Source organism: Dipodomys spectabilis, unplaced genomic scaffold (genome assembly GCF_019054845.1).
Source record: "Dipodomys spectabilis isolate Male_0828 unplaced genomic scaffold, ASM1905484v1 ptg000095l, whole genome shotgun sequence".
Classification (NCBI taxonomy): domain Eukaryota; kingdom Metazoa; phylum Chordata; class Mammalia; order Rodentia; family Heteromyidae; genus Dipodomys; species Dipodomys spectabilis.
Genome location: NW_024870772.1, coordinates 38,551,418 through 38,564,095, shown reverse-complemented (window position 1 = coordinate 38,564,095; position 12,678 = coordinate 38,551,418). Strand labels below are relative to the sequence as shown.

Genomic DNA, 12,678 nt, shown 5'->3' with positions numbered 1-12,678 from the left:
TTTTATATCTTTATATGAAATTATTTCCTCAAAGTCATTTTTGGATTGCTCATAGTTTATAGAAACACAGTTGATATTTGTCTATTGATTTTTGAAAATGAACTCATTTATTTTATTTTACTTTTTTACTTATTTTGGCAGTACGAGGGTTGGAGAAGGGTCTGCGTGAATGATGTCAAACAGCATGCAAGAAAATGACCTTTAGCTCTAAGAAGTAGGTCATTTGTCCTATTTAGGCTCTCAATTGACTAGTTGAGGCTCATCCGCTTTATAGAGGGCAATTTATTTACTCCATGTTTCCCAGTTTAAATGTGATTCTCGTCTAAACACCTTTCAAATTAATGCATTAAAATGAACCATCTCAATACCCAAGTATTGATCAATGTATTATCAGAGATATAGGAGAAAAGATCATCTCAATATATGGAAAAATACCATAGTTGACAAATCTAATGTCCTTTCATGATTAAATACATAGACACAAGAGAAATAGAAGGATCCCTTTGCAACCTGGTAAAAGACCATCTGCACCATCTGTGGTGGCTCCTACCTGAATTTCTACTCAGGAAGCAGAGATCTGAAGATCATGGTTTGAAGCCAGCCCAGGCAGCAAAGTCCATGAGAGTCTTTATCTCCAATTATCTAAGAAAAAGCCAGAAGTAAATCAAGTGGTAGAGCACCAGCTCTGAGTGAAGAAGCTAAGGGACAGTGCCCCAGTACACACATGCATGCACACGTGCGCACACACATACACACACACACATACACACACACACACCACATGTCCACATGCATGCATGCACTACTATGCAAAATTCACACCGGAAACTTAATCCTGAAAAATTGTATGCTTTCCTTCTCAAAGCATGAACTCAATGAAGATGCCTGCTCCTACCAATTCTAGTCTAACAAAGTAAATGAGGTTAGAAAATGCTATGAAGGACATCCATATTGGAAAGAAAGATACTGATTCATCCACAAATAGGTCACATATGTGATTGTGGTCCCATGCCATTTCATCCCCTGGTGACAAATAGCACTTTATATGTGTACCCTAGAGTGCTCAAGCAGTGAGGCAGTCACTCAAGAATGCCTGACTCTTAGCTTGCCATGTTGTGAAGTTCTGAAATATGACTGCAAATCCCTGTTTTCAAGTAAGATCATCTTACATACAGAAAATCACAAAAGTCTATTATTAAAATAAATCTATTCCTTGTGGGGGGCTGGTGCCTCACATCTGTAATCGTAGGTACTCAGTAGGCAGAGATCCTAAGGATCATGATATGATCCAGGCAAATAAAAAGTCTGCAGTATTCCATCTCGAAAATAACCAGTTAAAAAAAGCAGGGCTGGAGGCAAGTATTAGAGCACAAGTCTAGCAAGTGCAATAACTATCATTAGCCCTTCTGGGTCTCTGGTCTGCTTGGTCTACACTGCAGATTTGAAGTTATGGGTTTCCATAATCACTGAAACCATTCCTTGTGATGAATATTTTTCTATGTATACACACATACAACTTCTTGGTTCTCTTTCTTGAAGGAATGCTTATGAAATAGATACCAAATCAATGTGTGTTCCTGGGCATAATTGAATGTGGCTGTGATATACAGTCCTTTATATGTATTGCTGGATTTAATTTTCTATCACTTGGTTGAGTATTTTGGTATCCATTTTCACAAGGGATATTAGCATGTTCTGGAATGCCTCTTTCTTTTCATTATTTTCTCAAACGAATGATTGTGGTCATATTTATGACAATTATTTAGTAACTGTTGATTAGACAATATGATGAACCATTGTTGACTGTTGAAGATTACAATGAGCCTTTAACCAGTTTTTAAATCCAGGTGCCAATTATATTAATTCCTATGTAGTTGTACTTTGTATATCATTAAGAAAGTGTCAGGAGGCAATTGATACAAAAAGAAAATCTCTTGCTTCACACAAATCCAGTACATACATGAAAGCTCATTAACAGAGGTTGGGATTGTGAACAGTCCTGTGGAGTGCATGAGTACCAGAAATTGGATCTTTGCTTATCTTTTTATTCTTCCTATTTTTTTTTTGCTAGTATTGAGTTTGAACTCAAAGCCTTTATGCTTACTTGACTGGCACGCTACCACTTGAGCCACAACTCCAGCCCAAGTATTAGCAATTTGAAGAAAAGATGCATGTACAAAGTAGTGGTGGCTTGGGGCTGGGAAGGTGGCTCAGTGGTAGAGCGCTTGCCTTGCATGCATGAGGCCCTGGGTTTGATTCCTTAGCACCACATAAGCAAAAAGAAAAAAGCCAGAAGTGGTGCTGTGGCTCAAGTGGTAGAGTGCTAGCCTTGAGCTGAAGAGCTGAGGGACAGCGCCCAGGCCCAGAGTTCAGGCCCCACGACCGGACCCCCCAAAAAAAATTTTTTTAAGTAGTGGTGGACTTAGTATATAAGTGCAATTTCAGAGATGTACAGATGCATGTATAAATATATAAAATAGATGCATTTTATATGTGCAAATATGTGTTCAGAACTGGGTAGGTACTAAAGTGTTATTATCAAGGAAATAGACTGGCTTCATTCTTTTAACAAGACCCAGGATAAATATCAGTTCTTGATCTATCAGCTATTTTCAAGTTTGTCACTTGGGGCTAAAAGGATCTCTAGTTCAGTAGGAAGGTTCAGATCTTAAGATGGCAATGTCTAAGATATGTAACTTCGTCTTGTTTGAAACTGCATGATGTGAGTCTAAGAGGCACACAACAGTTTGTTTTCAATGACAAGAGCTTCTTTATCAGTTCCTATAATAATTGCACACAATTGGAGAAGGTTACAGATTAGTTCAATTAAATTATTGGAGAAAATGACAGTAAGATATTAATTCAGAGAGTGTCTTTGATATCAGTCATGGAGGGGAAAAAGACAACTCACTGTGGTGGAGTACTTAGAAAAAAGAAAATGAGAATTAATTTGTATTCCAATTAACTACAGAGATACCACCTACACTTCAAGAGAAATTTAGAATCCTGACATAAGCAATTGGCTCCATAATGTTGCATAACAAATCCATTTGATGTGTGCTGTCTGCCTTTGGAGAAGAAAAATGCATTCAGTCAACAGCCATAGAGAAAGTGCAATCAGCAGCTTTCTAAATTCTAAACTTGGGCTGTGAAGGTGGCTCAGTGGTAGAGCGCTTGCCTTGCATACTCGAGGCCCTGGGTTCGATTCCTCAGCACCACATAAGCAAAAAGTAAAAAGCCGGAAGTGGTGCTGTGGCTCAAGTGGTAGAGTGCTAGCCTTGAGCTGAAGAGCTGAGGGACAGCGCCCAGGCCCAGAGTTCAGGCCCCATGACCGGACCAAAAAAAATAAATAAATAAATTCTAAACTCAACTTAAAGAAAGAATACTCTGGGCTGGGAAGATGGCTCAGTGGTAGAGTGCTTGCCTTGCATGCCTGAGGCCCTGGGTTCGATTCCTCAGCACCACATAAGCAAAATGAAAAAAGCCGGAAGTGGTGCTGTGGCTCAAGTGGTAGAGTGCTAGCCTTGAGCTGAAGAGCTGAGGGACAGCGCCCAGGCCCAGAGTTCAGGCCCCACAACTGGACCCAAAAAAAAAAAAAGAAAGAATACTGTCCCCCCAAAAGAATACTGTCCCTACAAGTTCACTTACAATACACACAATTTATGTGAAAACTAATTAGTTGAGAGTGGGGAAAAAATCTTTGCATGAAAAAGAAATAATACTTGGGAACTTTTGCTCAACATTTGTGGAATTCTTGATAACTAGTTTTTTTCTCCTTTAAAATTCAGTCTCTAATAAATAATTTCTTATGAAAACATCTGTAGTAAATTAGCCCATCTGAGTTACAGTTGATAGGATCTGGTTATGTATAAAAGAAAAGTGTTAATTTTGATTCATGAAAGTTATTCAACTGAGTAAACATGTAAAAGCTAGTGTTACACAGACACTTGGCAGACGAAATCTGAGGATGACTGACAGTTGATTTAAACACACTCCTAGAAAAAAATGCTTTAAACTAATTTCCTAGGAATACTTGAAATAATTACTAATTAACTAAAATTGTAGGCTTCATGCATGTATGGAAATATCACAACAAAATTCTTCATTTTGTATAGTTAATATAAACATTGTTTTTAAAGAATCAAAAAATGCTGCAAAAAGTAAGATGATAACAGAAAGCAGATCCCTGGTTGTCTTGGGCATAGCGGACAGTACAAGGGGGTCAAGTGTAGGGGTTCAAGTGCAGGGAGTCAGGTCAAGTATAAGGGGAAGAGTGCAGAGAGACAGTGCAAGAGGCCAAGAGCAAGGGAAAAGTGCAATGAGTCAAGTGCAAAGGGTTAAGTTCAGAGAGCCAATTGCATTGGGTCAATGCAGGGGGCTAAGTGCAAGGGATCAAATGCAGGGGTCAAGGTCAAGGGGCCAAGTGCAGAGGGTCAAGGGTAGAGGGTCAAGTTCAGAGGTTCAGGTGCAAGGACCTAAATGCAAGAGGCTGAGGTGGGGGGTTTTGGTTCGTTTTTGCAGAAGGGTCTGTTGCGTTTATGTCTGTGGTGGAGATCAAATGACTATATAGAGATAACAAAATTCACCAGACTGGAAAAAGTGATAAAATTGTAGACTGCACACAAAAACATGGAATTCTCTCTTCAGTGAGATTTTAGTTTTTAATATTTAGGGAAACACGATACACATCAACAGGGACCTTATGTAGAACATGTGGCCTTCATCTTGAGAGAACTACAGTCCGCAGGGCGTACCATACAACAGGTTGTGATTTCACAATCCTAATTGGGTGGTAAGAGAAGCCATCAGCATGGAAGGACCACTGTCACGCATTCATTACTTGTTCAAACATGCTAGATTTTCCTGCTGAATGGAAGAATGTTAAAGCTTTGGAGTGACAGGAGACATTAGGTGTTCATGGCAAGGACTAAAGTCATGGTCATTATTTGGAACTGGAAGTGTGTGTGTGAGCAGCGGGGGGGGGGGGGGGGGGGGGGAGGAAGGGGGGATGGCCTCTCCTAACTCCAGAGAACTTTCATAGGTCAGAGGACACAAGCTGTGGGTCAGTGTGTAAAGCCTTTCCTTATGACTCAGACTCTGTGTGTGTGTGTGTGTGTGTGTGTGTGTGTGTGTGTGTGTGTGTGTGTGTGTGTTAGTGTATAAAGGAGAGTTGAAGGCGGTAGGGCATAAGAAATAAAAAGGTAGAGTAAACCAGGTGAAATAAATTCTGACACCTAGCATGAGAGGCAAGGAGGGAGGATGTGAGATTGAGAATTTAATTAAATACTTCTGTCAGGGCACAGTGCACACCACTTAATTTTTCCACATGATTCTGAGGATCGTGTAACACCCCAGAGTAATCATGACAACATCAGCCATTAGATCATACATTTTTAATACATGTGCAGGCTAAAGGAGATTCTGATTTTGTAGAATGCTGGATATCATATGTTCCAGTACACTGCATTTTACTTAATTGCTAGTGCCGTAGACCTTTCTAGCTGCCTTCTTTATCAGCCTGAAGTGGTATTTCTCTCTATGACATTGTGTTGTGTCTCATCTTTGAATTTATTTTCTGGTTTCCTAAAGATATAATCACTTTTTTTTTGAAAGGTTGTGGAAATTTGACTCCCTGAAGTTTGCAGATACTGTCAGGAGCGCTCTCTTTCTCTCTCCTCTCTCTCTCTCTTTTTCTCCCTCTCTCTATTTCTCTCTTTCTTGCTCTCTTACTCTCTTGCTCTCTCTCACATACTCTCTTTCTCTCTCTCTCTTGCTTTCTCTTGATTTTTTTGTGCCAGTACTGAGGCTTGAACTCAGGGCCTAGAAACTGTTCCTTTGTTATTTTTGCTCAAAACTGGTGCTTTATCACTTGAACCGTAGCTCTACTTCCAGCTTTTTGGTGGTTCATTGGAGATGAGTCTCATGGACTTCCCTGTGTGGACTGGCTTTAAACTGCAATCATCAAGGTTAGACTCATGAGTAGCTAGGTGTGAGCCACCAGTGCCCAGCTTGATTTATATATATATATATATGATATATTTATGATATATATTATGTGTCTTTTAACTTTCTCTAACTGGGTTAGAGAAAGGTCATGCCAGTCTCAGTGTTACACTAGTTAACATTATAAATTGCAGATTGGATTGGATGAATGCTTGAAGTTTCGTCTAGTTTAATAACTTACTTAGAGTCATGTAGGCAGTTTAATACAATGCTTATTAAATGTTTTCTGTTTGCACTTTAAGCCACACACTAGAATTCACATTAGGGGAAAAAAATATCAAGAACTGGCTCATCAGTTACCAAAAATTTGGTTTCCTGAATTTTACTCCCAAACAGTTTTGGACATTAGTCCCCACAGTTGCCAATTCAAAGGCTCTTTGCCTAAAAGTTTGCAAAAGTTAAGTCATTTTTCTCTTCTAAGTACCTTGGCCTTTCCTGTGCTGTGTTTGGGGAACCTTGGCCTCTGGCGTGTTATTTTTGAACCCAGTACTTTGCAAAGCAGGTTTTGCATGGCAAATCCTGGGTTGTTAGAGATCCTTGAATTGTTAAAGCATAAATGTAAATGCACAGCCAGGGACTAGCTATTCAAGGAGGTTGGGATCTAAAGTCAGCCAAGCAACGAAGTACCTGCAATTCTTTTTTTTTTCTTGGTTGTGGGGCCTGAACTCTGTCTGGGCACTGTTCCTCAGCTCTTCAGCTCAAGGCTAGCACTCTACTACTTGAGCCACAGCACCATTTCCGGCTTTTTTTTCTGCTTATGTGGTGCTGAGGAATTGAACCCAGGACCTCATGCAAGCAAACATTCTACCACTGAGCCACCTTCCCAGCTCTGTATCTGAGATTCTTATCTCCAGTTTCACACACACACACACACACACACACACACACACACGTGCATACGTGCATGCGCATGTGGCTCAAGTGGTAGAGCACTAGCCTTGAGTGCAAAAGCTCAGGGATAATACCCAAGCCCTGAGTTCAAAATACCACCTCCCTTCTTCCCCTACCCACATATCTCCAAAAAAGTAAATGCACATACAGATTTGGTCATGTGGCTGCACTGCATATTGGGTTTTGTACTTTATTTCAGAAAATTTCAGAAGTAGATGTAGCTCTTCTTTTGTGCCTTCTTTATTTCATGTTCCCTCTATAACTTGGGGTTCTCTTAGAATTGTTTATCTACATTGAGTGTCTGTCCAGCCCCCTCCTTTCCAGTCCCCTCGGTTACCTGATCTCTCAGCCCCTGCTTTCATCCTGATTTTCTTCTGGCTTCCTCCAGCAAGTCTTCCCTCAGAGTTTCTGTGATATCCCAAAGTGTCCTTCTGTGGTCACACTAGGGGCTGTGATGCCACTGGGACATTTCTGCTCTGTGCTATGCTGGCCTTCAGCCTATAGCTGTTCCTCCTTTTTAGATGTTAACTCTCATGTTCACTTTTACCCTATGAAAAAAGATAGCATTTTAAAAAATGCCCGGTGGGAGGTAAGGTTTTGTATTGAATTTTCCACTAATGTAATCCTCACTCAGCATCTCCTGGCCTCTGTAGCCATAGAGCGGATAGGTGGTAATGGTTTCTAGGCTGGCTTTTCTTTCTGCTCCAACATTTCTGCTTGTTATTCTTTGAAGCCAGATCAGACATCCTTGCTTACACTATGACTACTCTAGAACTTATTTGTTATTTCATTTTTTTATAGTGCTACTAGTGGAGCTTGAATCTGGGCCTTTCACTCCCATGTTGCTTTTACTACTCAAGGCTAGTGTTCTACCACTTGAGCCACACTTTCACTTCTGACTTTTTGCTAGTTAATTAGAGACAAGAATCTTACAGACTTTTCTGTTTTTAGGCTGCCTTTAAACTATGATCCTCATATCTCAAACTCCCAGTTATCTAGGATTATAGACTTGAGTCCTTGGTGCCTGCCTTAAAGAAATCCTTTGATTCAAGTTAGATGAAATGAAATTGAATGGAAAACTTCTAAAAACTTTAAAGCTGCTATCATGTTGAATTGATTATTTATATTGATTTTGAAATGATATTAGTTGCTTCACTTGGCTAGAGAAATGAATGCTCTGGTTTTCTGGTGGTTTATTGGAGATGAGTTTCACAGACTTTCCTACCTGGGCTGGTTTTGAACCTGGATCCTCAGATCTCAGCCTCCTGAGTAGCTAGTATTACAGGTGTGAGCCACCAACCCTTTAAAAAGACAAAAAGTGATTCCATACTTATATATTTTAGGTTGTGCCTAAGCCAAGCTTTGGTTTGGCTATTGTAAGGAGTAAAAGGTGGGTATGTCTTACTAATATACCTGGGCTTGTGTGTATAGTTGTTATTCTGAGAGCTTTCTTCCTTCAACTTCATCCTCCATCTAGGAGATAAGGTCGATAATTAAAGCTAAAACAACTCTTTGTGTAACCACAGAAAACCAAGAGTGTGTCCAAGTCTCCTCTAGCTGATACCGAAAAGCAAGCAAGGAAGGCTTCCAATTAGCTTGCTCTGCACAATGAGCAGCTTTCATTCCCAGTTAATTGCGAGGGATTCAATCAGACCCAGACCTTTCATCTTCCAAGAAGAAAAGAATGTACCCACCAAGTCAAAACAAACCCAAAGGAAAGTTCTGCGTAGAGTTCATCCTGGGTGATGAGTCTTGCATGTTTAATTTCCTGATTTCAAATGGTCCTCTTTTTCTGTCTCAGGACTGTGGCATCATAGAGTTTGTATACCATCCCATCCTACACACCCTTTGCATTGCATGTATAACCCCCCAAGCCAACTAGATGTCATCCAACAGTTATGAACATGTGGGCCATGGGCCATGATGTACACTGAAGGAGCTGTCCAACTGAAAAGCAGATGGTCACAGAGGTAAAAGACTTGGAAGGTCACTTGGCCTTGCCCCTCATTTACAGGTCAGGCATCCAAGGTCCAGGAAGTGAAACGACCTGCCAGCCAAGAAGAGTACTGGAAACTGATCCTATCTCACAGATGGTTCTTTCCATTAAATGCTTGTGCTTTTCTTCTTTTTTTCTAGTAGTGGTCCTGGAGCTTGAATTCAGGGCCTTGCTCTCACTTAGCTTTTTTCATTCAAGGCATTTGCACAGCCACTTGAGCCACACCTCTACTTCTGGCTTCTTAGTGGTTATTGGAGTTGAGAATATCATGGACTTTTCTGCCCAGACTGAATTCAAACCATGATCCTAGATCTCAGCCTTCTGAATAGCTAGGATTATAGATGTGAGCCGCCAGCACCCAGTTTAAACTTTTGTGCTTTGGTGATGCTGAAAGAATTGTCTGGTTAGAACACAGCCCTCTTCTTTGTTAGGAGATAATGTTTTTCTTTACTTGTTTATTAGTGTTCTATTTTGTTACTGCTCTAAGGAGTGAGTTATGTGCATCTGTACTTTCATAGCAATGGGCAAATTACATTCTTCACTTTGTGAAAACAGAGGAATGTGAATCAAGTTTATATTCATTTTTCAACTAAATAACATACATGGATTGGCAGTTCTCTTCTAAGTACCAGCAATACAAAATTAAATAATAGATTACCCTTAATGTGTAGGAAATACATTCTTTTTTGTCTTCTTAAAAAATATATATCATTACCACAATGTGGCTCTTCTAGATGTCTTTCTTTTATTTATGATGTCTAAATTCCTCAGTAGCATATTTTAAACAACCTTTAAAAGATTCTAAAGCTTGGTTAGTGCCAATGATTTCAGTAACGGCGTTTGATGGTATGTAAAAGATATATAACATTAATTAATATAATTATGCTGTATCTTTAGATACAAAAACATGGCATGTCACTCTTCAACTTGTATGCAAATGAGAATGGTTACCACTAAATGCCTATTGGGCTGTGGTGCGTGTCTCTGCTGATGGGGCCAGGCCTCTGCTCTGTGTCAGGCAGGGGAAGCCAGGCTGCACTTCCGGTTCCATCCTCCTCATGCCATCAACTGGACAAGCCAGGGTCTGCTGTGAATTTGGGATGTCAGGATCATTGCCATGCGATTTAGTCCCCAAGTGATGAAAGTCTAAAACTCACACACCATGAAAAACGGCAGTAGACAGTTAGTGGCTTGCCAGTGAGCAGCCAGAGAAAAGAAGTCATGTTAATAAAACCTCTCAAAGGCTGGGGGATTGAAGAATAGCCTGGAGACTACACGAGGGAACTGAGGGACTGGGTAGGATGTAGTAGAGGGCTGGTCAAGGTTAGGAGGGCAGTGGAGAGGGGGCGTGGCTTGATTAAAGGCAATTAGCTAGCAATTTCCCTTTATTTCTTTTAGCCAGATGACATCATCACCAGCTTCCCCCAAATGCACAAGCTTTGCTCCCCAAGCTAAAGACTCTTCAGGGTTGAATTGGGAAATTTCAGCTACCTTTTTTTTAAAAAAAATTATTTTATTGTAAAGATGCTGTTCAGAGGAGTTACAGTTACATGAGTAAGGCAATGAGTACATTTCTTGTCAAGAATTGTTACTCCCTCCTTTGTTGTTCTCCCACTATCCCTTCTCTCCCCCACCTCCCTCACTCCCCCTTACCCTCCCCCCTCCCCAGCCCCCCGACCAAGTTCACTTCCAATATAGCGTCTTATGGGTATCATTGGTTTTTTTAATCAAAGCCAGTAATTGCATAAAACAGCTGTCAGGAATAGCTCTGATAGGAGGAGGCCAAACCCACAAGCATCCTCTTTTCAGACTGTTCAGCTCCCACCAGCTATTCCTTTACCAATTTCCTTCCCGAAGACGTTGGTCCTAGGACCTCGTAAGTCTTGAGGTGGTGGTAATGAAGAAAGGAATTTAGTTGATTCAACTGTTTTACATTACAGCCTCTGTTTAGCTCAAAAAAAAACAAAGACAAGAAGAATTACAATCAGAGGCCTAGGGGTAAAGGCCTTGCTCAGCCAGGTGGAAAAGGGAAAGGTTTGGTGCTAGGCCTGACAGCATAAAGGCAGTGTCTTTCCTTTGAAGAATGGCCTTGAAGCGAGAGAGACAGAAGGACATAGGGAAAAACAGGGAGGTTGTCCATGACAATTAGACTTACACCTCAAGAAACACAATGTTGAAGACTTGGAGATATTTAAAGGGTTCTGACTCAGCCTTGCCCTGTGTTGTAGCCACAAAGAAGTCTAACTTGAGGGGCAAAGATTTCTTTGGAGAACACTAAAATTGTACCTGGTGATCAAAAATCCTTCACCACTGTGAAAATTAGAGATTATTTTATGCTCATATACTTTTGGATCTTTCTCTTCTTCCTCCTCCTCCTCCTCCTCCTCTTCCTCTTCCTCCTCCTCCTTTTTCTCCTTCTTCTACTTTTTTCTTTTTGTGCTAGTCCTGGGGCTTGAACTCAGGGCCTGGGCACTATCTCTGAGATTCATTTTGTTCAGGACCAGTGCCTGGCTCAAAAGGTAGAGTATCTCCTTAGGAGTGCAAGCCCTGACTCCAACCTTCAGTACCACCAAAAGAAAATACAAAAACAAAACCAATGGACACTGTTGATCTCACTGGCCAAGAAAGTAGCCTGAGTGTATTTGAAATTATTTTTTAGTAACAAATCTTGAGGAAACAACAGTGGTAAAATTCAACCACTACATAACCCAGAATACCTCAGGACCTGTGCATTCTGATTAATTGAAGTATTTCTGCATAATAGAACAAAAAAAACCAGTAATTAACCTAGGAGTATCCTATTTTATTTTTCCTTTTACTTAAAAATTTTTTTTTGCTTTATTTTTGTTCGAAGAAGTTTTCTTTTACACTTAAAGACCATTTTATTGACTTACAACTTAATTTAGAACTTTCTGGATTAAAAAAGAGGTTTTTGCCAGGCACCAGTGGCTTACACCTGTAATCCTAGCTACTCAGGAAGCTGAGATCTGAGGATAATGGTTCAAAGCCAGCATGGGCAGGAAAAGTCCTCAAGTCTCATCTCCAAGAAACCACTCAGAAAACCGGAAGTGGCACTGTGGCTCACGTGGTAGAGTGCTAGCCTTGAGCTGAAATGCTGAGGAACATTGCCCAGCCCAGAGCTCAAGCCCCACGACCAACCAAAAAGAAAAAAAAAAAAGAGCTTTTCATTAAAGATCAGATGTTTTCAATCTAGTCAGAGAATCTAATCCAGCCAATACCACTTCATGATTATGGTATTAAAGACTATTGACTGACACACACGTGTGATTGGCTGCTTAACTGATTTCCATCATCAGAATGGAAATCAGCCCTTGCAACTAGAGCTATGTTTGTTCTATTCACATGTTCTTGGCTCCCAAAGCAAGTTTTCAATTTTCTGCCCTTCCATGACTTCTCTGTTAAGAGATGAGAAATGAGATGTAGATAATTATGTCAGTGTAGATTTTGTTGGATCAGGGCCTATCTCCATCAGTAATAAATCTCACATTTTTTCATTCTTGATACAAGCAATCTGGGCTCATAATGGTGGCTAAGATCACAAGGTCATGGAAAATGAGCTAGCCTTGGCTTTGCAATTGTATATGGATAAGTCTGATGCTAGAGTTTATTTTCCACCACAGGATATAGCCCTAGGAGAGAGGAGCTATTTTGGAAATGTCCTGGCTTTTTTCCATCTTACCTAACCGAAAGCTTCTTTGAACTCCACTCTTAGCTGGAAAGAGACTCTTATTCCCAGCCAAATGTGTGGAAGTGGTTAAGTGATTTAA

The 12,678-nt window shown here is 40.4% G+C and overlaps 1 protein-coding gene across 2 annotated transcripts in view; it reads left to right on the top strand.

Annotated features, from left to right (window-relative positions):
- Positions 1-12,678, top strand: part of Dclk1 (doublecortin like kinase 1) — a 338,861-nt gene that overhangs the window by 97,077 nt on the left and 229,106 nt on the right. The window lies entirely within an intron of this gene.